This window comes from Opisthocomus hoazin, chromosome 5 (genome assembly GCF_030867145.1).
Source record: "Opisthocomus hoazin isolate bOpiHoa1 chromosome 5, bOpiHoa1.hap1, whole genome shotgun sequence".
Lineage (NCBI taxonomy): Eukaryota > Metazoa > Chordata > Aves > Opisthocomiformes > Opisthocomidae > Opisthocomus > Opisthocomus hoazin.
The window spans coordinates 79143946-79169750 of record NC_134418.1 but is presented as its reverse complement, the minus strand read 5'-3'; the positions used below and the strand labels follow the sequence as shown (position 1 = coordinate 79169750).

General features: G+C 39.8%; 1 protein-coding gene across 7 annotated transcripts in view; it reads left to right on the top strand.

Annotated features, from left to right (window-relative positions):
* Positions 1-25805, top strand: part of SORBS2 (sorbin and SH3 domain containing 2) — a 246472-nt gene that overhangs the window by 82058 nt on the left and 138609 nt on the right. For 5 of the 7 annotated variants that reach the window (XM_009940196.2, XM_075421865.1, XM_075421864.1 and 2 more), the window contains exon 2: positions 13211-13334. The exons of the other annotated variants lie outside the window; for them this stretch is intronic. The gene's annotated coding sequence lies outside the window, so the exon portion shown is untranslated. The remainder of the gene's footprint in view (positions 1-13210; positions 13335-25805) is intronic. 7 annotated transcript variants of the gene reach the window in all.

Sequence of the window (25805 nt, the reverse complement as noted above, 5' to 3'; positions counted from 1 at the left end):
TGGTTTTTTTCTGAACTAATTGCAGATAATGCTGTGAAAGCTTCACATTCAATACCCAAAAGATTCTAATAAAAGCATTCTAATCATGTGTGTCAATTAAATCGTCTTAAAAGAAGCCAATCCTTTTGTTATTGGACTTATTTTCTCTAGTGTTGGCGTGTGGATAGTTTCTGCTGAGGACTTTTTTAAAGAGCTAGAAGGATTTTTAGCTTATCAGTGCCCAAAAGCAAATAGTTTTGTTTATGAACTTCCTTAGGGATAGGTTTGGAACTATACTCTGAGGCCCCTACCTCCTTTTGGTGGGTACAGTATCCGACTGTAAAATTTGTACCCTTAGATTTGCAAAACTGTGAAATCTTATTTCCTGTTTCTCATAATCCTAAATTAGTATCTCCTGCTGTAAGTGCCGAAATTAAAATTCAAGTCTAGGCTTGTAAGAATCTAGTCTGAGTAAGACTCTTAAAAGCAAGGTCATGACTTCAAGGTAGTCATTCTTCTGTGACTTACCTCAAACCTGGGCGTGTATGGTATTCTTTCCAAGGACGCATTCTAAACAAGGAACTTAGATTTTATTTAAATATTTGCTTATTTGAAAAGGACAGATAGAAGTTTAGCAAAATAAAGCTTACAAATGAAATGATTGCTATAGTATTTTCAGCAGCTCTCCCTTTGAAGGGAATGAGGGAAGTCCTCCCTGTCAATAAAAATAGTTACAGGAAATTTGTATGCTTTTAAAATCCCACTGAAAAAGCTAGTATCCCGCTTTTTACCATTCTAGTTTTACGTTCAGCTCAAAGTGCCTAGTAAATGCCTCTTGGAGAATACTGGGAAGATTTAAATAAAAGATGAAAAGTGTTGCACTTGTGCCTATTTCTGTTACTTGAAATAATGGGTGGGGGGTTTAATTCGCATAGTCATTTAAGTCTTATTATCATTGGTAAGATCTGTGCTGAAAAGATTGGCACCATCTGAATGAATCTACTAGCCTTATTTATAGTATATTTATTACTGGAAGTGACTTTACATGTGTATACACACAAATTTTATCGTGTTTTTTGGATGTCAAGGTAGATACATAGTTATGACTCTTAAACTTGATGAACATCAGAAGTTGCTTTCAAATTACATTGTGCATTTCAAACTGGGATCCTACAAAGGCTAACCAGACTTGAAAACTGAGGTCAGTGTAGTTTTGGTGGGTTATCATGCTTAACTTTCTCTGCTGTCTGTATCAGACACACCTGAAAGTTTGAAATGTCACCATCTAAATCAAGGTAAGGAGTCAACTTAGTTTCCTGAAGAGGATGAATCAGGATATAGAGATAGCTTATTGTCATTACAAAGGCAGCAATATTTGAATATGTATCATAGAAAGATTTCATATGTTGACTTCTTTAGGTACAGATCACATAATAGTTGTTAGCAGAGAGTCTTGGTCTGTTTATATTTCATTGCTATTTGTATTTTAAAAAGTACTATAAAAACGGTTCGAAGTACTCAACTTAGGGACACTTTAGACTTTGATCTCGACTCACGTTTCTGGTTCATGCTATCAGTCTGTCGTAAGCTGATTTTGTTATAAATAACCAAAAACTGTACAGATACACGTAAAACTATTAGTGATTTCCCCCACTCTTTTGTTGTACTCTGGTTTCAAACTATAGCCTTCAGATAACTGTCGATCACGTCATTTCTTTTCACCTTGCTGATCAAATGCAAAGGCTAAAAAATTAATGTGAAATGCTTTTCTGCTGTTTGCCTTATGAGCAATTAGTGTAATTGCTGTAGGAATCAAATGTCTGTGAGCTTAAGTTGCAAGTCAAGAAGTGCATAGTAGAAGACAAGGAAAGGTAAGGAGCTTAATGTGTTCAGGACACTGCATTTGTAATAATTATATTTCTAATATATGTCTGTATTTTTAATGCTTTTTATGTACACCATTGTAATTTGACAACTTTTTTTATCTCTACATTCTCTTTCAGGAGGTAAGGTAGAAAACTGGGATGATTAACCATCGGGTATAAATATAGTAGAGAAAATTTACCTTTTAACTTCTCAATTTTGCTTTTCCATGTATGTAAAGCTTTCAAGCCATTTTAGAAGCAGAGGATAGCAGAAGTCGCTGACTTCATCCTTTGATTTTCTCGAGTGCAAACATTCATTAGTCCATTGTTGCTTGTAGTGATCTTTGTCTAAGGGTTAGAATTTGAACCAGACCGAGCTCATGAAAAATTGAAAAACCTTGAGGCAAAAAAGGGTCTTTTGAGCTTTGTATATTAATAGATGGATGACTCTGAAAAACAGAGGATGTTAAAGTTCTGAGGAAGTAAAACAATTTCTAGGAAGGGAAATCCGCCTTTCCATATGTTTTCTTTTCCAAAATAGGAAATTACCTAATAAGTGTAACACTTCAGGTATAAAAAATAGCTACTTCAAATTATATTACCTTTGACTTCCAGTTCTCACGTAGCTTAAGGGCTGCCTGAATGTGATTGTGATGTTTTCGTTTCTGCTCTTTGGGCTGCCTTCTGTAGAACTTCAACTGCCGTGGATTTTGGTTTATGGTATGGACACAGGTGCTGCTTTGTTTACCCAAAGTGCAAAATACATACAGTCGTGTTGTTCCAACTGTCAGTTTGTTGCTGTTGAGAATATTTTTGAGGACTTTTGTCTTGACCTTCCTAGTTGGCACTGGCCTTTGTTATATGAACTGGGATGTCTTAAAAGGCCTGATTTTCATAAGAAGCATACCCTGCATCTCTTGAAAAGTGTGTGTAGCCCTTCAGCATTTGTCATATTGGCTACCAAAAATGCAGATAGCAAGGAAGTGTTATTTTAGAATTGTGCCTGTAGACTGTCTTGCATGTGGAGGAATTTTTCTACGCAGGGAGAAAACCTTTGGTGGAAAACGTCTGCAGTTGTAGATTCTTTATTAATTAATGATGTCCACTGATCAGCAATGAAAGTGTACTGAGGGAGGAGAATTAGGAAATTGCTAAAAATCCTCTAAGTAACATCACCAACAACAACTTCTGCCCTGCCACTTAAACGAGGGTCTAGATCTGTTAGGTGAAAAATTAGTTCTGGCCCGCAAAGAATTCAACATTGAACAACTGACTGGCAATACAGGTGTAACATCTGGTGTTGCCTTAAACACAGCAAACATCAGCTTGTCTTTCCGCAGCTGGGAAAAGCATGAATATATCTCAAACGAGTGTTTCAAACTAATAGCCTGTTCTGCAATTAATGGTACCACAGAGAACACAAATAGCAAACAAAACTGTAGAACATCTCTCATTTTCTCTTAGCTGAAGCGATACATGATAAATGACTACATACTAATGTGCTTCTGTTAACAAGAAGGCAAAACAAACAAAACTCAGCACTGATTTCCTGAGCCATGCCCCCCATGGGCTAGGGCTAATTTGGATATGGAGTATCCTCTGGGGGATGTTGGCATTGTGCTAAAACTTCACCTTTGGAAGCTGAAGAACTTTCTAGAAACCAAGTCCTCCATTCCCTCCAGGATATTAGTGTGAGGAACTGGCAAATCTAGAGAAGTGATCTTCAGGAACAGAGACCTTTGAACAGAAAGAGATCAGTTTTCTGCTTTAGGGGCTTCCTGCCAATCACGATGCATCATACTGCAGAAGAGGAGATTGCCCAGCTGATTTGCCATCACTGAAAAAAGAAACATCATTTAGCAGCTTCTTGCTGCTATATCATTCCCCTTCTCTAACATACTTCTCTAACTTATCTGTCCTCAAAGTTACAACAGTCTCTATTTGGATAGTCTGGAAAGCATGAGTTTCAATAATACTGTAATTGGGGTTGTCAAGATTTTCAAATCCAAAAAATCAGGTGCCAGTTCTCCAGGGCATGAGACTTTCTTGTAGAATTCTGAGCCAAATGTGTGCAGTTAACAAGATTGTAGCTTTGGCCTTTCAAGACAGTATGAGCATGTTGCTGTGTAAAACACCCAGCTGTACACATCCACTGATGATACTGCTCTGATCAGGTGCAGGCTGTACTGGGTTTGCGTGGCAAGGTTCTGGTAGTGGGAGCGCTACAAGGGTGGCTTCTGTGAGAAGCTGCTGGAAGCTTCCCCCATGTCCAATAGAGCCAGTACCACCAGGCTCCAAGATGGACCCACTGCTGGCCAAGACCGAGCCCATCTCCATCATCCATAAGGATGGAGGAGTGAGAGTATGTGAGAGCAACAACTCTGCAGCCACCAAGGTCAGTGCAGAAGGAGGGGAGGAGGTGCTCCAGGCGCCAGAGCAGAGGTTCCCCTGCAGCCTGTGGAGCAGACTGTGGTGAGGCAGGCTGTGCCCCTGCAGCCCATGGAGGTCCATGGTGTAGCAGATTCCCACCTGCAGCCCAGGTAGGACCCCACACTGGAGCAGGTGGATGCCTGAAGGAGTCTGTGACCCCATGGGGAGCCTGTGCTGGAGCAGACACCTGCCAGGACCTGTGGCCCCGTGGGGAGAGGAGGTTTTCTCGCAGGGCTTGTGACCCCTTGGGGGTCCCACACTGGAGCAGCCTGTACCTGAAGGACTGCACCCTGTGGAAGGGACCCACGCTGGAGCAGTTTGTGAAGAACTGCAGCCCGTGGGAAGGACTCATGCTGGAGAAGTTTGTGGGGAACTGTCTGCCGTGGGTGGGACCCCACACTGGAGCAGGGGCAGAGGGTGAGGAGTCCTCCCCTGAGGAGGAAGGAGTGGCAGAGCCAACGTGTGATGAACTGACCATAACCCCCATTCCCCGTCCCCCTGCGCTGCCCGATGGGAGGAGGGAGAGAATTCGGGAGTGAAGTCAGGCCCGGGAAGAAGGGAGGGGGGAAAATGTTTTGAGGATTTGGTTTTATTTCTCATTACCCTACTCTGATTTGATTGGCAATAAATTAAACTAATTTCTCCAAGTCAAGTCTGTTTTGCCTCTGACGGTAATGGCTGAGTGATCTCTCCCTGTCCTTGTCTCAACCCCTGAGCCTTTCATTCTGTTTTATCTCCCCTGTGCAGCTGAGGAGGGGGAGTGATAGAGCAGCTTTGGTGGGCACCTGGTGTCCAGCCAGCCTAAACCACGACAGAGATGAACTGACGTGTTCAGTCCTGACATTTATCTACTGGTGTGTGAGTGGGAAAGAAAACATGATGCAGCTACTGTCTGCATCTCTCTGGGAATCACCATCAATTTGATACATGTTAAAGCCTATTTTTGGGGTCATGCTCAATTTTATAAGGCCTTGATGAGAGCCTTGATGTTTCTACATACGAGGTACGCTGATACTGATCACACTCTGATGCCCTGGGCTTTCCATTGTGGCTCTTGCAGCCCTAGAGCTTTTGAACTTCTGCAGGAATCGGAGTTCATGCTGTGTATAATTTATCTATTGCCTTTATTCTGTAGGCCTAGCTTCATAAATTAAGTCTGTGCCTGCCAATACCATGAAGCCACAAGCTTGACAGGCCAGTTCTAGCTTATTAGAAGTGGAAGGGTGAGAAACAGCTTTACTGTACAGGCCTACTGAGCTGATTATAAAGGGGGTTCATGCCACCTTTAAAGAAAGCAGTGATTCAGCTCTACTCTTGAATAAGGTAATTTCTACATCTGTAAGAGATTTTGAGCTGGGTCCCTATCTAACGTAGTATTTTCTTTAAGTCATATTACTTCCTTTAGTGTTATCTGTTGGGTGAGCCTCACTGATATCTGTGGCTACTCTGCAGGCCCTCAGACTTGCTGTGCTGTCTGTGTGCCATGCAATATGAAGAAGGTGTAGGCTGACAATTGTGAAGCTCTTGGGCATACACTTGTGCATGTTTGGAATTTGAGCTTGAATCACCTGAACTGCTATATTTCAAGCTTAAATTACAGGAAAGGACACTTTGGTTAGAGCTAGGGAAAATGTGCCAAGGATGATGAAGTACTGGAGTGCCTAAAGAAGTCGGGATATCTTTCTTGCTGGAAGCCCTCTGAAACAGGCTGATCAGAAGTCTGGGGAATGACACACTTACTGTCAGTTTTGCTGTTATGAAGCAGATGGACAAGATGACCTGAAGATCCCTTCTCTTTGATGCTGGGAGGGACCATAGGAGAACTGACTCAAATTCAGTCTGCTGCTTCTGATATTGCCCAAAGTCAGAATGGGTTGTGATTTCCTGTAAGCTGACATGGCTTGGTTTGTAGCCAGATTTGTTTTCACACCCTTCGTGAATAACCAGCCTGTCGCTGCTATCCCAGCAAAAATCCCTTCAGAATCAGTCTATAGAAACAACTCATGCGAAGGCATAAGAATGTGTGGTTTGGGGTGAAAGAATGTGGTCATAAGGACAGTTCAGGTTGATTTCAGGTTCTGCCAGAATGTCATGCAGACAGAATCATAGAATACTTTGGGTTGGAAGGGACCTTTAAAGGTCATCTAGTCCAGCCCCCCTGCAATGAGCAGGACATCTTCAGCTGGACCAGGGTGCTCAGAGCCCCGTCCAACCTGGGCTTGAATGTTTCCAGGGATGGGGCATCCACCACCTGTCTGGGCAACCTGGGCCAGGGTTTCACCACCCTCACTGTAAAAAAATTGCTTGCTTAGATCTGGTCTAAATCTGCCCTCTTTTGGTTTAAAACCATTATCCCTTGTGCTATCACTACAGGCCCTACTAAAAAGTCTGTCATCTTTCTTATAAGCCCCCTTTAAATACGGAAAGGCTGCAATCAGGTCTCCCTGCAGCCTTCTCTTCTCCAGGCTGAACAGCCCCAACTCTCTCAGCCTTTCCTCACAGTAGAGGTGCTCCAGCCCTCTGATCATTGCTGTGGCCTCCTCTGGCCCCGCTCCAACAGGTCCATGTCTGCCCTGTGCTGGGGGCTCCAGAGCTGGATGCAGGACTCCCAGTGGGGTCTCACCAGAGCGGGACAGAGAAGCAGAATCCCCTCCCTCGCCCTGCTGGCCACGCTGCTGGGGATGCAGCTCAGGATACAGTTGGCCCTCTGGGCTGCGAGTGCACACTGATGGCTCAGATTCCACCTCTGAGGAACTGATGGTCAAGAATTCCTTGTGATGTGCCAGACGACATGCTTTCAGCATGATACATTTAATAGCGTCATTGACAAAGGAGTTCCTGATGCCCATGGCCTTGGTTAGATTACCGGTATCAGGATGGATCTTCTTCAGCACCTTGTACTGATGGATGCGGTAACTCTTCTTTCTGCTATTCTTATGCTGCTTGTAGCCCTTCTTTCAGGTTTTGGTGGCAGCATGCTTGGAGTCCTTGCTGGGAGCAGGAGCTGGCTTGATAGGCTCAGGCATTTTGGCAGCACCTTCTCTCACCAATAAGCAACATGGTAGTGAGCAAAGGTGGAGGCAGTGTAGCTGCAAATGGCTTGAGTCCAGTGGGGGCACGTACCTGAGCTCTTGAAATAACTACCTTCTTTGCAGCCTGGAGGGTTAATAACTGTCATGATTGTGTGAAAATGTGAGCAGCAAACTGAGAGTTGGTGAGGCAATCATATCTCAATGAGCTTTGGCTGGCTTTAGCTTTTTTTTATGATGTTAATAGCCTATGCTGCAATTAGAGGTAGGAAACCCAAATGCAAATGTTGGGTTTTGCTGAAAACCAGACATTGCCTGTGAGCTCAGTCTCTTGGAAAAAAAAAAAAAAAAAAGATAGAAAAATATCAGACTGTCAGTATTAGCTTGTATTCTGTAATGCTGAAGTGTTATGTACCCATAGCTGGAAGCCTTCAAAGCTTTGCACAGTTGCTTATGTCTTTAGGTTGTGTTTTCAGTGAAGTGGATTATAGCAGCAAAATGGATAAACTGACTAAAGGAAAATTTAAGGAAATACAGTTCTCTACACTGCTTTTACCTGTTTGACTTCTAATGAGAGGTTTTGTACTCAGTTGAGGTGACAAGTATCATTCTCTTCACCCTGGTGTTCAGTGCCTGAAAGCCTCAGTTGCCGTAGGTCTGCTGTTCCCTACCTTCTGTGGTGTGAGTAGCAGAACATGTTAAAATTACTGGATTGGTAAAGCTAAGAACTGTTTTTCATATAAGCATCTTATTTTTTCTTTACTAAATTGGCAGCTTAGCAAATTGGCTGAACACCATTGTGTTAATTATTGAGAAGCCTGAATTCCTGTGTGGATTTACTCCTGGTAATTGGAACAGAGACTGAATGCGGAGTGTGGAGGTGTAAAGCTGGCCTGGCCAAAATCTGGTGGTTTAAGACAGAACAGAATGGCATTAGGCCTTGTGTGCTCTGTAACATTAATCTTCGTGAAATGAGAGGAGGGAAATGGGATTTGTGTTTCTTCTATGAATTTCTTTTGCTTTGCATGGACCGGCTAGCTTGAGACTGAGGGGCAGCTGTGCACAGGAGCGTGCATGGCCTTAGAGCCTAGCAATGGCAGTTCTCCCCTGGGAAGGGGACGGAGTCCTATCCATGGCCAACTGCCTGAAGATGTTAATATTGTATGTTGTTCGGGTGGTAATATTTCAGAGGAACTGGAGGAGTAACTCAAATTTTTCTCTTTATTAAGCTACAGAGAGAGAGTTAGGCTCTTGCTCTGTGAGCCGCATGAAGTCTGTAATTAACCTGAAAGATGGGCCAGTGTCCTCAAAAGACCAGACAGTAGCTTGATGCTTAGTGTTCTTTGTCAGCAAAGTGGGAGATGTGACTGTAAATCCTTCCGGAAATTTAATCCAGCTTTTCAGTGTCTGTGGCAAATGTTTTAATGACCATCAGTAAGGTGTTTCTTTTTAAAAATCATATGTGGTGGGGTAACACCATCTTTCACAGTTTTTGTGAAGAGTGAAAGTAACCCAAGAACATGTTATGGATGTTTGTGCCTCAGACGGAAGGTTTATAAAACACAAGATGGTACATGACAGCAGTCACCAAAGTGGTTTCATCGAGATGAGACACCACTTAATTGGTCCATCAGGAGAATTTTTGATAACTGGGAACTTTACTGTTAAAAGTTATACAGATGCTTAGGAATTTGAGTATATGTAAAATGGGTATTTTCAAGATTGACGCTTTGGATTTGGGCTCAGAAATGCTTTTGAGCAGCTAGTTCAACAAACCCAGTCATTTGAGTTGGTAAGTCACAATGAGCATGCAGATTTAGAGTCCTGGCTTGTTTACATGTCCGAAGTTTAGGCCTTCAGGGAAACCCAGCTCCCTGATGCCCCCAGCAGCCTCCCAAAAAATCCCCCTGGTCTTACACAGTAGTTCAACACATTCTAGCAGAAAATTAGTCTGAAAGACAAATAACCTTGTACAAAGTTCTTGAAACAATGGACTAGCATTGTGTATCAAGAGCAAGATAAACAATATGCTTCTGTTCTCCATTTCCTGAAAAGGCCTTTTCGTATTTATTTCCCCATACTTTTTTAACTGTTGACTCTTGGAACAGAGGAAGTTAGTTTTACTAGCAAAATAGCGCTCTTAGCAAGCAGATCATTCTCTTGGTCCGGTTTCACTGTGATAGCTGCAGTGACTGTAGTCACTTTTCACACCATGAGGAGACCAGTTATAGGGTTTGCTGCCAGTTATAGGAAATTGGTGTAAGTATTGGAATTGGTTACAACAGATGACCGAGAGGCTTTAAATCTTTAGATAATATGCTTTTAGTAGTTGGGGGTTTTAATGCACATGATTTCACTTCAGGCTTGAGAGTCTCCTTGTGTTTTAATGTATTTATTTGGTGGTCAAAGATACTGTAATTTTTAAGGAGTCTATATTATATAATGCTGGTATTAAGCGTATTAAAAATTATAACCATTTCAATGACCGACAAAACGTTGGTTTTGAGTCCGTAGATATCAAACTAAGTCTGCAGCAGTGAAATTCAGTCCGTTTTTGCCGAAGATGACTGGCAGAGAATCTGGAGCTAGCCATTTCCAACTTCTGTTTAGAGAACAGATTGATTTTCCAGAGATGTATTGTCTTGATAAGCATCTTGGATTGTTTGGGGTTTAATATATTAGATCTCAAGCATAAAGAAGGTCACAAATTCATAGATGCTGACTCTCTGTCAAAGCCTTGTACATCTTCAGAAACATCTAACTGATGAAGACAGTGACACTTTGTAGCTTTTGTGAAAGTTCTCATATATATCAGGATTCCTGAAAAGCACATTTTAAGTTGTATGGTAAACTCAATTTACTGTGATAGCAGAACTGCTTATTTACAAAACTTCTTCTACAAAAATCTGGCTATGGGTTTTAGTCTTACATAATTTCTTTTTATCACCAGACAAAATTTTATTATAACTGGGGGAGCGAGAGGGAGGAAAGGAATAGACTTAATAAATTCCAAAATCAAAAATGAGAACTGAATATAGCTAACGACAAATGGTGTCTTTTAAAAGAGAACACAGATCTGCTGTTCGAAAGAACAACAGCAGAGGCATCTCTTCCTCAAACATCTGCCATTTTGCACAAACATCAGTTGGTGTTAAAGAAGTGAGAGCATGATTCTTCATACTTGATGTCTTGTCTATCAAATGTGTGAGTTATCAATAAAGTGCTTCTGTAACAAATTCAGAAGGCTTCGTGGATACTCTGCTGGATCAGAGATTGCCTGATAGCTTTTGGCTGGCTCTTGAGTGCTTTCTGAGGAACACAAGCCAAAAACCCCACAATTCCAGGCTTCCTCTCTTTGGTCTTCCTTCCCAGTTTCCAAGTTTTTCTAATGAGTTATTTAGGGGTGAAACGCTGTTATACCAAACCTGGAGAGAAAAGTTTAGCTACTTTATTATTACCTAATATTATTAGTGAGGTGGCCCATCCACCATTGATTGTTTGAAGGAAATGATGGGGAAAACTCTTTAGTTGGGGTGGAGTGCTCTGCTTTTTTAATGTGGAGAGCTTAATTAGGATATACTGAGATACTGCAGAACAGAATTGCTTATGTGTGAAACCAACGTGCCAACAGAGCAACTAAAAAAAAAAAAATTCTGTTGCATGTAATTCAACAAACTTCACTCTCCTTTGAAAGTTTTGTTAAAGATGAGAGTTCTCTAACCAGAGCTTCAGTGTGGGGATTATGAAGCCACAAAGCAGTGAGAAATGCTACGTGTGTCACTTCTGTACTATCCACACAGGTTGCAATTCATTGTCCCTGAGGGATGTAGGTAATTTCCCACTTCTTGAAATGTCTTGATCAAAGAGTCTGTTGCCATGCGTGCTGGGACAGATATGTATGTAAGAGCAAGACGTGCTTCGTAGCCACGCTGGGAGAATTTTTGAAGTATTTTAACATTGTCACCATGGGTAGTTCACTGAGGTAACTTAGCTTCTTAGAAATGTCAGATGTAACTATCACAGTAACTTGGCTGCCTACATGTTCTTTCCTGCAATGTTGAATCCTGTGTTCTGAAAGCATGAGTCAACTTGTTTTTCAATAGATGATCCACCTTCAATGTGTAGCTCAAATGAAACTGTGGCAGAGACTGAAATTCAGGATATGTTGTTTATGTGAGTTTTTTAATGCTGAAGGTTTTTCAGGAGTTCTTCTTTTTCAGATGATGGTCTAGAAAATTTCCTAAATACCTTTTTATACATATCCAACTAAAGAAAAATGCATGTGTATTTGTAGTCATGTGCTGTTATTCTAATGTCACAATTCTTAAGCTACTGCCACTACATGAGGCTGAGGTATGCATGATGCCATAGGGGATCAGGATGTGTTAAGAAGTAACCTGGCTAGAATGCCAAGTGCATTTAATGATAGTATGTAGAGTTTGTGTGGTGGTGTTTTTTGTTGTAGCTGCTTTTAACTACAGTAACACTAAATAACTAGTAAAAATAGTTGGGATCAAAAGAAATGGATGACTTTGAGCTGATGCAGAAAGAATTTGTGCTGTATTTTCACACTTGGCAGCTTTTTCATTATTGTTATAAGTGTATTATAGCTAATGAGTTTTATAGGAGTCTTCAGGAACAAATATGCTTTTTGTGTTTGTTTTTAACAATGAGCATTGCTTTACTATTTGAATAGTTTACGAAAAAGCTTGTGTGTCTGGCATCCTGTTTTATGTGTCAGTACAACTTTCAAATAGTTACTGTTCACAAATAAATCAGAAATTAAGGTGACCCATGATGTTCTAAAACATTTTCAAATGACTGTGCTTAAGTAGACATGATTGGAAATTTAATAGATATTGAAAGATTTTGTAATTTCACCACACCAGCCTGTTCAAGGTTTTGAGTAGAGAGTAACTTCAAATGTCATAATTTTTCCTTGAACAAAAGTAACAAGTTTTGCAGTGGCAGTGCCTAACAGTGTGGACGTATATGAAAAGTTGTTCTGGTGAAGCAAAGTTATGTCTGTCAGAATTGCTGAGATACATAGAGGGACATCTTGGAAGCTTCTTCCTCTACCAGCAGAAGCTGCAAGAAGTTGAATAACAAAGGCAGCTTTCCACTGACTTAACTCACCTGTGTTGTCTGAAACTTCAAAGTAATTAGCTTTTGTGTACCCATCAAGATGTTTTGGGGTCTTTTCCTATAGTCATAATTTGTATTGGTGTTTTATGTTTCCCAGTATTTTTACATTGTGGGCAGGGTAAGCTGGCTGTCGGGGATGTGGCGGAACAGAGTGAGATCTTCATCATGTCACTGAATGGCCCTGGTAGAAAAAAGGGAGTGCCAGCAGCGTCAGGTCACTAAGCTTCCAGAATAGCACTGGTGCTGAAACTGGAAACTTAAAATGCAAGCTAGAAACAGACTACTGGCTTCTGTCGTGGTAAATTGGTTTGTCCGGTCCTCAGATGTGTATATCAGCCAGGTATGATGCACTTATATGCAAATATAATGCAAATTCCATCCCAAATGAGTCCTTGTGTGAAGAAGGCAAAGCATCTGTGGTGGTTCATTTCCTGAGATACAGGTAATAGGCTTCAAGGTCCCAGATTTCCTTTTAACAGGATTCTCATTCATCATCCACAGTGCTTGTTCCCTGCTCTTTCTGTTTCTTTAAATAAAAATTTGGACAATGAACAAGGTTTGTCTTTTTTTTGCTATGGATTTCCTGATTTTTTTTTCTTTTTTTTTTTTTTTTTTTGAGCTGGAGTTGGGAGGCTGGTTATTCTGTATTGCATTTTCATTTTGATTGTAGGCAAGCCCATTGCTGCTGAAAATAGCTCGAATGTACTTAGAACAAAAACCAGCAGCTCAGCAGCTCAGATTCTTTCTCTTTCTCTTTTGCAGACTCCTGCATGTGATTTAAATTAATTTCTTGAGAGAAACTTTCATAAAGGGCTAAATAAACAAGTTCTACATACACAGAAAGTTGTTCTTCTGCACTTGTGACACAGCTAAACTCGTCTGTCTGGTAAGCCGTATTTTTCTTAAGGATTTGCCTTTCTTCCTTCCCTTATGACTTGCATTCTTGAGTTTCTAATCAGTGTTCAGAGAAAAGCAGCTTCTGTTTGCTAGTAGTTCTGCTGCGTACTCTGCATGAAGTATGAAGACGAATCGGCAAAGGCATTAATGTGCTGCTTTTGCAAACTTCAAAATAGTACCTATGATTCTATCTGATACTTTGGTATAAATGGGGTTTTAATTGTTTATCTAGTAGTTTATTCTGTTTGCTGTAATGAAATCATTAAATGTTTTAAAGCAAAACTGGTGATTGTTCTGTCTTGCAGTTTTTAATGAATTAACTTCAGACTTTTTATTGCAAAGTATATTCTGTGTCAAGTCAGAGTTTAAAAATAAACTCAGCCAGCAATTCATTCATGTCTCATTGCTTGCTGGTTTCGTCTTGCATAGCTAAAAGAGGTTCATGTTATTGATGCAGTGGTGTATCTTTCTTGTTGATGTGCCTGTTTCATAGGACAGTAAGAATGCTTGTCAGTAGTCTTTCATTCGACAATATAATTCTGTAACAGATCTATTAAAGATATATGTGGCCTACAGAGTTTTTTCAGGTTGTGATTGCACTGCTTCAAACAAATCCTTTTTCTTTGAATATGAAGCGTTAACTGAGTACAACCAAAACAAAAGAAAGTTTTGTCCTCTACCTTCTATTTTTATTCTTTATTGTGATTCAAATCAAGAGAATCTATGAAGAGCAAAAGATTTTTACTCAGTGGTGTTGCTTTTCTAAGCAATTGGCTAGCACTAAGTGGCAGCCTATATATACCTGCTCCATCTGATCACGTATGCTGTGGTGCTTTGCCTTACCACAATTACTGTGTACTTATGTACTGCGTGCCCTACTTCTGCATAGTTCATTCTGCAGTCTTTGCCTTAACGTTCGTTTATTTTAAAAATATATTGAAAACTCATGTCCGATTTAAAAGTAGTTGTACATTTAATGTAAAGCAGTAGTTATGCATTATATTTTCGTAGGGGAAAAAAAACAGATCAGTGCTTTTACATAAAAGCTGCTTGGGATCTTTCCAATTCGTTGATATTTTAGTAGGAAACTTTCCACCTTATTTTTGGTTAAAGAGACAAGATCTGAAGTCTATGTATACATTTCGTATAGCAGATCTTTTTGTTAAAAAATTTTGTGTAAAAATCAAGAATTTTCTTTAACAGTTTTTCAGAAAAAGTAAAACCAAGTCTGGTTCAGTTGTAATGTTTGCAGTGGTGTTTTATTCTGATATTTGAGAATCATGGATCTGAGTCTGCTTGTTCTTCCTTACAATAGCAGATGCTGATAGTGTAATGTATGTATCCTCTTGAAACCATGAGATTTTCGGTGCCAGGCGTACTTTGTTTCAAATTAATTTGTTCTTTTTGCCTCTCATTTTTAATTAAATTGTATTGCTTTTGGTTTAAGATCTTCCCTGTTCCTCTCTTGCTGTCACATACGTAGCTGCTTCCCTCCTGACTGCAGATCAGTCACCCTGTCCTTGTACTTCCTAAGTTCTTTTGACCACACTTTAATGAATACTTGTCTTACACTGATGGCTTTCGTATAACAAGAATTTGTCACCTGAGACTGACTTCAGAAGAAGCTGAAGCCTCTGAAGGAACTTTAGACACTTCAGCAGCCATACTGTAGTTACTGCTTGAGCAATGCAGAAATTTGTGTTCCCTTAACATGTCCAAAAGACATAGCTGGAGGAGAAATTACAAAAATCAGGCTGCATAATAGATAAAATATTTACCAAGTATTTTCAGTTAAAAGCAGTGCCTGAATTGTGTGAAGTAAGGGCCAAGGATGGTCTGTTACTGGTCATTTTTTAGTTCATGTAACGTTGAAGTGACATTGTAAGACCAAGTTTTTGCTTGGCACTTAGTTTTTGGCTGAGTAACAGACCTGACTTACAGGAACTGGTATCTGGCGTGCTAACACAACTCAAACTTTAGCCGAGTGAACTTGGCACTAGATTCAACTAAAGGGAGGAAATCTCCGGAGAGTGGTGGAATTTCTTTCTTGGAGTAAGTATACCTCTGCATTCACGGGGAACAAACAGTGACATTTTGTGCAGGTTTCTGCTTTCCACAGTGCGTCTTTGTTCACTTCCCAAAGGTGGTGTCAAATACATTGAAAAAAATAAACTTTCTTATTTGGATTTTTCATTTTACTTAGTGATATGGTCCCAGGGAACCCGTGAAGTCTGGAATGGCCTAACACTGTTGTTTGTAATTCTTTGGATGTGAAGAATAAAGGCTCACTTGGAATGATTCAGGTTACATAAATAAATGTGCTCCCTCCTTATTGCCTTTGCGAGCTCAGATAGAGGGGTGGGAGGAAAGTGTATCTATAAGCATTTTATGATGGAATTATTTGATCAGTGTCTCAGCAACTGTTTACTTCTGGCCGGTAGAAGTGTTTTCCAAGCAATGTATAATGTTACTGAACTGTTACTTTGAGAAACAACAGGTCGTGATAGCTTGGATTTCTTGTCAAGTAAGAGCTGATCATAATGAGCTTTATCATACTGATAAAGATCTTAAATTACTATGCTGTTTAGTCACAATGTGTCCGTGTTGCTTCCACTGTGTGGTCTAAGTTCAGTTCGCTTATTGATGGCAGCAGGGTTTTATGGTATTGGTTCTGTATGGGATTCTCATCCATGAGCAGAATTCCAAAGTGACAGGATTATATCAGCAGATCATAGTAATATGTTGAAACTGTGTGGGTTTAATATGTGACAATGCAGAGAATAAAAAGGTGTTTTGAAAACTGAAGAGTAAGACCTGGTGATAGAGGAAATTAATCTGAGTGGAAGGCCATCATGCAGGTGCCTCTTCCTTGCGTTAGCCTCAAACTGGGGATACCCCGAAGTGGAGGTGCTGAGAGTGTGTGTATTCTTATGTGAGGCCCATGAGCTGTGTCTGCACTGGACTTACCTGGCCATGTGCTGTTCTCAAATGGCAGCAGATAGCTCTGGAAAAAGTTTATGATGTGATTCTGTGTGTGACGGGGTGCAGTTTTTTATGGCATCCTGCTTAGCTTCTGTCTGCAGTAACGAAAGGTGGCAATGCCTCTTTATCGGCTCCGGGGCTTAGGCTGTGCTCTGACCTTCTGATAGATCCAAATGAACTAGGAACTGGTGGGATTCCCAGATTCTCACAGTAGCCTTTGCTCGTCATCATTGACCTGCAGTTTGGGGAAGAGGGTGAAATTAATCACTTCATTAATAATTAGGTATAGCAATGAGCATCTTCTGTCAGGATTACTAGTTTTGACTGTAAGGTTACTAGTTTTAACTGTAATGTCCAAGCTTTTAGTTGCTTAACCTTTCTAAAAAAACCCGCTGTCTTTTAAGACAGAAGTTTTTCAGATTCTGCAACCTCAGAACTATTAATTTTCCATTTAAAAAAAAGTTGACAGGTATTTTTTGCATATGAAACATACAGGAGTAGATTAATTTTTACTTCTGCCTCAATTTTTGAGTTTCATTTGACTCTAACTTGTGTTTGAAAAATACTTACTTGGTAATAAAGTTGCATAATATATAGTAGAGAATTTTCCTGTTTAGTCACCTGTGTGCTTGTACTTTAAAGAGAGAAGTGTGCTCATGCACTGTCTCTTCCTAAGTAAGCACTTAACCATACATCTACATTTTGAATCACATAAGGCATTACCTGCTTATGTTTGTGTGTAAGACTGTATTTGTCTGCATATATTAGTGGCTTAAGAATTAGTATGTTTAATTAGTGACTTATGTCCCTAAATGCTTAATGCTGTTCAGAAGGGTGTGTTGTCTTTACTCTCGGAGGCAACTTCAGCGTTTGGGCTGCTTCCACACTTGAGACTGCTAATGACTTGTCCCACAGAAAGGTTTTTTGTTCCCTATAAAAAAATAATCTAATACAAAAGGCATTTAAAAAGGAATAACCTGGTGCAAAGGAGACTCTTAACATGTATATCTTCCCTAGCCTGTGCAAAAACAACAAATGTATTAGTGGCTCCATCTTTATGAAGTTAAAAGTATGCCCGAGCAACAAGTTCCTGTGTGCAAGAAGGTTCTCAACCTTGGGAAGTGCTCCACGAGGCACCTGTGTAGGATTCACTCACCCAAGTGATTCATCTCAATAGATCTATGTGAACTAAGAGGTGTGGTGCAGCTGGCTGCAGCAGAACTGTATGTGCGACCCTGAATCTCTGTCAGGTCTCTGGATCTTCTGGAAAGCAGCGGATTTATTCTGCAAAATAAAAGGAAGTAGAAGTGAGAACAGCGGAGATAAATAGTGTGTATCTAATAAGATACTATTATCTTATTTACTTCCTGGGAGGGAAGGAAGCGGAGGAGGCAAGAATGGGAAGATACCTGTGTTCCTCATGTGAAGGGACAGTTGATTTGGAGAGCCAGTTCCTCAGTCTTGATAACTCTTAGTTTTTCAGTTAAGTTCTTATCAGTAGAAGGAATTTTTCAATCGTTTTCATAGCCTTCAATATATAGAATTAGCTAGTCAATCTTTCCACAGTGATGGTTTGCCAAATAAAGGCAATTGGAACTTGCTGTGAGAGGTCCACTGGATCTCCAAATGGTGTAATATGACCTTTTTGTTTCTACTTTCCCTCCGGGTCCGGCACAAAGCTTTCCAGTGCTGAAAAGGGAAGCTGATGGCTGATTTTTTTGAATTTTACAGCTCAAGCCCAAAGTAACAGTTTAAAAGTGAGAATAAAACTTCTGTAACACTTTTTTAAAAGTGAGGATATGAAATGTGTGTGTTAAACAAAAAACTTAGATGCTGTCACTTAAAGTCTGGGAACATTGCGATGTACTTAAAGACTCTGCTTTTGCCTGTGACAGAAACAGTGATTAAAACTTACCTTAGACTTCTGGAAGAGAACTAAGCTAATACTGAAAGCTTTCAAAGAATTTTCCTTTAATGTGTGTCCCAACTGTATCTGCAGGCAGGTTCCTGGAAGCCTACCCGCAATCTAAGTTCTGCATGCTTAAAGCTAGATCACCTCTTCACACTGATACCTCTTGGAGTAGCTAACAGTAATACATTGACACAAAGTGTTTTACAGTCATGTCTTTGCATGAAACGAAGGATGATTTATTAAAATTGAGCAGATGTACAGTTTAATCTACTGTTTGAACTGGAATTTAATTTTGTCTTAAGGATGATGCCTCTGAAAAGCACCATCATCAGCTGCCCATTTAATTAAAAAAAAAAAATAACTTGGACTTCAAAGGCTCAAAAAATGGAACTAGGCAAACATGTCAGAATTTCTGGAGTGTATAGCTATACTGCAAAGGGGCCGTACTGAATTACTTTGAACTCCAGAACCTGATGTCTTGTGAAGTTTGTATATGCTAGGGGCAAGGGTTGCTGTACGCTGGCCTCCCCGCACTTATTGGATTTCCCTCCTCTATGTAAATAGGATAAACGTAAATCCACTGACTTGGAAATAATTGTGTGGTTTCTTGCTTTGTAGCAGCTGACTGCATGGTGGTTTCCTAGCAAAACGCTTAAGTGACAGGCGGCAGGTCAGCATGGTGTTGATCTATCTTCCTGTGGTCTTGGAAGTCTCATCCAAGTGACTTCCAGTGCCTAGATTTCTGTAGTGAGATGTGCCAAATACTTGCTTGTAAAACCAAATGATTGGTCAAGAAATGTTTGTGTCTGTCTAGATATGTGTTAAAATATATATAGTAGTAATAAGGAATGGGTAGAACAGCTGAAATGAACCAAGAGCTGACTTCTAATCAGAATTTGAATAAAACTTGTCTACTTATTTCAGATTGAAAATACTATTATGTGACATTGGTAACGAGCATGCTTTTGTTAAACTTTCAGATCTTTGTGTTCCTCGGGCCCAAGTGAAATAAAAAGCAGTAATCAAAATAAAGCTCTAAATTTTGAAGTTAGTTCCACTCTTAGCAATAGTATATGCTTGACCAAAATGTTAATGTAGAGCTGGAGAACCATTTCCAGTGGACATCTGGGCTCCTTTGAGTGAAGTCCTTTACAGGCCAGCAAACACAACAGTACAAGTTTGTAAGACCTCTGAGTCAGCTGGTTGAACTACTTATTACAAAATGTTTATTCATTGAATTTAATAGCTTTTCTGTCAATTATCTGGCAAAGCAGAGTGACCTGGACAAAGCTTGTTCTTACTCTTAAGGCTCTACAAGGTTCATGTATGTGCCTGGGCCCACTGGACTGTCACAAACAGCTGCTACTACTCCCTTGCAGAATACTTGAGTATTCAGTGCTACAAACTGGCTACCTGTCTGGTCACAAATTACACGACCTGATGTTTAGTCTGATCTTTGAGGATGAACAAACGCTGACAAAATCAAAAGGACATGGACAAAATGTTTGTTGGGAATCACACTAAGTGATAGGTAGTGTAAGTCTTTTAAGTTATTTTAAATGTTACTCCCTTGTTGAGTATGAACCCAAACTACTGTCTGTAGGCCTTTGCATAAATTGTCTCATTTAGATTGAGAAAAAAGTTTAGGCTGATTAAGAAATTCTAAATTTGTTTTTCTTTTGAGGTTTCAGGATTATTTTTGTTTCTGCGATCATATGTGCTTTCCTTGATCACATACTCCTCACCAAATAGAGATGAGGCAGGTTTTAAAATCAGTATCTCTTTCTGCAAAGAGAACATCTTTGCCATCTGTTATACAACCGTAATAATATTGGAATGAACCACTTAATACATTTAAAAACCTGGATCCTTCGTAAGTAACCCCTCTGATTCTGGCAGAGTAGGCACTGACTGATACTTTGTGTTTTGTTCTCATACTCAGTTTTTTTTCGTTTCCTCCCCCTTTCAGTTTCGCACTTGGTGCTCTGGTGCATCCATCTGAATTGCATGAAAGCTGTTACATCCCAGTGCGTTACCATGCACAGTAGCAGCAGGCTGTGTTCTGTGGCGAACAAAACAGGAAATCTCAACAGAATTAAAACCGCAACATCCTGCGTGGAGTGCGTGCACCTGATCTATTCACTGATTTTTCTGGCAATAACCTTTCCATGTGTAAACCTTCCTGTTTTCATTTGCCTTTGTAACTACAGTATCTTAAGCAGACATGTTTGATGTATAGTTCTTTCTCTGTTGTTACCCTGTGTTATTTTATAATTTTTGCAAATAACTTTCATATTCTGTTGCATGAGTTACACGCTCTGATGCTTAGCACTTGTATATTCTTTTCTGAAAAATCGCAGCAGTAACTGTCTTCCTCAAGTGAGAAAAAGATGATGATTGCATGGGCTAACTTTTCATTAAATTGTGGAATGAGCATTTGTGATCATATCTCCTAAATGCACTTCTAAGTCAATGGAAATGCATTGATTCTGGTATAGTTAGCCAAATGATACAGAAATTTTCCTATCCCTTATATGAAACAGATATTATTCCTGGAAATCTGCAATAATACAAAATTAAGGACAAGTCCACCCTATCTGTCACTGCTGTAAAGGTGACGAACAAAGAAAACTGGTATGCTCTTGTTTGCTTCATTAGACTTGGTGCTGTCCAGTGATGGCAGCCCTGGCACTGAGAGCTACTAGTTCTAATAATTAATACCAAGACTGCTAGCGTAACCATGCAAATCACTGTCCTGCTTTGGGCAAGTGGACAAATAAAGAAAACAAGCTCAAAGTTCAGTGTAAGACCATTCAGTTTAGACCATAGTAGCTGGCTTGGCCCTTCAGATGTAGCTGTGCTACTGACAGGAACTGTGACATGTCAAACCTTCGTTTTTCAGTCAGTTCTTCGACAGCTTCTTCCATTTTATGCTGTTATTGGCTAAGTGTCACTGCCTTTCACATGGACACTGATAAAAGTCGCAGTGTGATTATCTTCTGTATAATGTTTGCATGTACTGTCTAGTAAAATTGTTCTATTCCACATAGAAGCAAGGTATGACAAATCATGTTACTCTGAACTAGAGACTAAAGGAATTACTAACCATAGATTGCTGCATTTTAACTAATAAAAGTTTTGACTGCAAACAATGTATGGGGAAGTAATCAGGCCAAAAAAATAGATAATAGCCTGTATAGGCCTAGGTTGCTAGTTTCAGTCTAATCTAGGAAAGTAATGCTCGCGCACTGTTTACGGTAGCGCAGCAATTTGGTCTATGTGAAGTCAGTTAAATGCTTTAGTCTATTTGACGCAGCTACTTCTCTGCTGGCAAAGCAGTATCTCCTGAGATGAGACCTCATGGTGTTCCAGTCTGGCCGTGACCTCTTTCTTCTGTGTCTGGAATAAGAAAGGAATTTAAACTACTCTATCTCTCTGTCCCTACGGGGTCAGCCCAAGGTATATTTATCAAGTGAAGCTAGGATGGTTTTGTTTTTACTATTCATTCCAGATATTTTATGTGGAAAAAATACAGCACTTAATTTTTTTTCTAGGCAATGTATGAGGCATAATTACATTCCAAAATCCAAGTGCATATTCACAGGAAGGCACGTTAGACTAATTGTGATTGAGTAAAGCTTCACACTAGAGTTGCACTCAATTGGAAGAAGTGTAGGTACAGTCAGAGTAGGGAGAACTAACCTGATGTGTCATACCTCAAAATTTGCGACATAAAGACCTCCTTTTGAACCAGATGTCTTTGGATTTTTGTTAAATAGTTGTGTTTCTGACCATAATGACTTGCATGAGAATTATCTGATTTCTGAGTTAGGTCATAGGTTTAGCTGTGGATGTAGATTTATGGGAAGAGAAAAGGACAACAAGCTATAACAACAACAAAAATCTGTTTCTCCAAAAGAATGGGCTTATCTCAACACTTCAATTCAGACTGCTCATCAAATATCTTTTTAGAATAATTGTGCCTTGACAGCTGCAATAGATACAAAACTGACATACTGGGATTTTTTGTTTTTCTTGCTTTCTAATGGACTCCAGAACTTGATGACCTTTGCTGAAAATAACTTGACTAGCTGGAGCCATAACAAGACAGAATTATTTGAGGGCATGCAGTGAAGGCTCAGCTGTTTGGACGGTGTTTATCATTCTGTGGATGTGATAGCTAGACAAATAGAGGAAATAGAAAATCAGTCATGAGAGTGAAACAGAAAACTAAAAAAATCTTCCCTAAATAATTTTTTTTTCTAGCTACTGATGAATTTGAGGACTGTTTCGACTATTAAAATATTGTTACTCAAACGCATGCTGCATTTTCTCATCTGTATTGCAGGTGCATATTGCAATGTTCATACTTTGTCTGTGTTCTTCCTGAGAGCTATGAGACATCAAACTAGGTCTCTCGATTTTCCAGTCTAGAGGCAAGTCAGTGCCCTAACTCTGGCGCTGACTTCATCATTTTCTGTCAACACTACCATTATTGGTCAGTGTTCAGGAACAGTTTCAGTCCTTGGGTTACAAGTACACTACCTGCCCAGAAAGCCTACCACAGATCTTAGCTTGTTAATAATTGGCTTTTCACAATTCAGCTCCCAGTGAGAATGTGTTTAGCATTCTTTTGATCATTTAAAGGGTTTCCTTCACTTTCATGTCTGCTGTGCCTGCCTACCAAGATTCTAGAGAGAAACAGTTTTCTTGTAACCAAGAGAAATGCACTGTTCTGAGAAAGCATTTTACCAGAGATGTTACTGCTAGCTGCTTTATTTGAATTGGTAGAGTGCTGCAGAACCAGGCAGGTAGGGAGCTGGATCCCAAACCTTTCGTTCGGCAATGGTATGCTTAGCTAGTAGTTCATTTCTACCGGTGTTGGATTGTCACTAGAGAGGTGGTAGGAAGGACAATAAACTTAACCTGTTGTAGGTCAAGTTGTCTAATTGTGCGTTATCTCTAATGCTTGAACTGGAGAATGAAGAAAGCTGACAATGAGACTGCTTATTAGCAGATCATTTTTTAGAAACTGTGTCTGCTCTTTTTGTTCATCTGATACGTGCATGTCATTCTGTTTGTGAAGGAAAATGCACAAGTGCAAAAATTTGCTTTTTGCTTAAACATGCTAAAATTACATGTACTTGTTATCAAAATAAAGACTCTTGAAATATGCGTATTTGTAACAAGAGAGTCCTATAAGAACTGTTAAATCTGGATTAAAAATTGAGTCAGTCTTGAGAACAACTGTCCTGTACTTCAGTGTGATTTGACAGACTTGATTGATACCGATAAGGTTATGAAGTAGGACAAATGTTTATCATGACTGTAAGAACTTTGGCTGCTTTTGTGGCAGAGGATGTTTCTGTATCTTAGACAATTAGAGTTTTTAGGCTAAGTCATCTTTAATTTTGAGATAATCCATTGTTTCTGTAATGGAAGCCTGTCCTAGGAAAGACTAAACTACACTGTGGTGGTACCATCAAATATGAAAGTTCATTGCCTGAAAGATGGAGAACTTCATTAGCTTCATTAAAACCTTTGGTATGGTCATCTGTTTTTCTGTACTGATGTTCAGTCTGTCATCTCGGAAGCTTCAGAGTGGCTTTCGGGAGCTGCGCCTGGGAGAACGCTGGGACGCGACAAGCTGCTTTGCTTTGCAGAGGCGAGGAGCGGGCCGCTGCCTCGGCAGCTGTGGTGCCTCGGGATACAAGCACGTCCTCAGAGGGAACCTTGCAGTGAGACTCATCGCAAGTCCTGCAGCAGCCGTCAGTATCTAAGCGGTAAAGTTTGTAAAGTGTGGGGAAAGCGTAATTGAAAGGAAGGAAGGAAGGAAGTGGGAAATTGTCTCAGACTTTTTAACAGTGCAGGGATTTCAGCATTTGTCAAATGGACATTTACGTATATGTGTGAACACAAGCCTTTGCATAAGCCAGAGAGATTCTCGCAGTATTGATACAGTGTGATTTTTATGTTTTTAATTTCCTCCTCCCTTCCGCCCCCATGGCTGAAGCACCGATGACCAGGTTTAATCTTGGTTGAAATTAAGGGGATTTTAACCTTACAGTGGACATGGTATCTGATCTCTGAAGGAATTTGTCAGATACTTCAGGGATACCTGGATGAACAGAAACAGTTGCGAAGTAGACTTTGTCAGTTAAAGCTTTCAATTGCTTGATTCTTGCAGGTGCAGGATTCCAATTTGCTGCCATGTTTGTGTGTTGTGCTGTGGGCACCTTGATAGTCTAGAAAAACTGACCCTATGTTAGTCAATATTTATTTTTCAAGAGTATTCTTTCACATCGACAGATACTTCATAGTGGGAATTAAAACAGTCTTTGTGGGGAATTTGTTTTGACCAGGCAGGATACTAGAACTTATTTCTTACTGCTAACTCTGTAACTTAGTTTCAAGTTACCTTTTAAACTGGACCTTATTTGGCAAGTTGTTAGGTTTCTTGTTGCTGTATTTTAGAGATTGGGAGTAGCTTTAATGCAGCAATGATGTATCTTCTGTCAATACCAATGATGAAAACTGTTTTTAAAACTAGTACTATTTTGGGCTTTGTACTGCCCTTTCCACACAGAGCATAGTATTTGTAATAAATGCACAGACCATTCTCCTTTGGAAGCATGAGGTGGATTTTTCTTCTGAGTATGGCTGAGTAATGTAGTTTGTCCCTGTTCCTAATGTCAGAATTTATTTAAATACCTTTATTCACTTTTGTGCCCATTTCCCAGCCTCCTCCTTTTGCTGTTACAGAGCAGTAGGAATATTATTGAAATCGATGTCTAGAGCAGCATAAAGGCTGTATAGCTAAGAGCAGAATAAGACCAGGGATGAGTTGAACATTATTATGATAAATTGCTAAAGACACTAAAAAACTATTCCTCCCATCCCTGCATGTTGCTTTATGCAGTTTCTTGATCCTGCTTAAAAAATTCAACATAATCCAGGAAAGGAAAGTTCTTACATTCTGGGAGTGGTATCCTGGCTTTACTATGGGAATGTTATCAGTTTGTCTAAATATGTGTATAAATTGCCCATGATAATTGCAATTTTGTGACATTCCTCTGCCACGAATCATTATTAAATTCAATAGCCCTTGTAGCAAATAGTGCAGATGTCTTCCTAGTTACATTTCTGTTTCTTTTCCAAATTACTTGCTCGTAACACGTCTGTGTGGTTAAAGGTAAGGAAGCTGTAGAAACAATAGCAAAAACTGTGTTTTCTCACACTGGGAGAAGGTGGTCATCCATGCATGTTAATAAACTTCATTCACTTTATACCTTCTGAAACAAAATACTGTCCAGTTCTGCAGTTTTCATACTGAGAATACTTTTCTTTCGAAAGGAGTCCACTGATTGAATTGGCGAATGTGTAAATCTGAGGGAAGAATGACAGAAATTACACTGGGCTGATCTTGGTAGTCTCATTGTTGTGCTTTTATACCAAAGTAGGTTTTAGTTCTAGTGGTGACGGGAAAGTAGGCTTTAGCTTACTGGAATCCTTAATTTGAAATTGGTATAACGTGTAAAAATATTACAGTTTTATTTCTGGAACAGT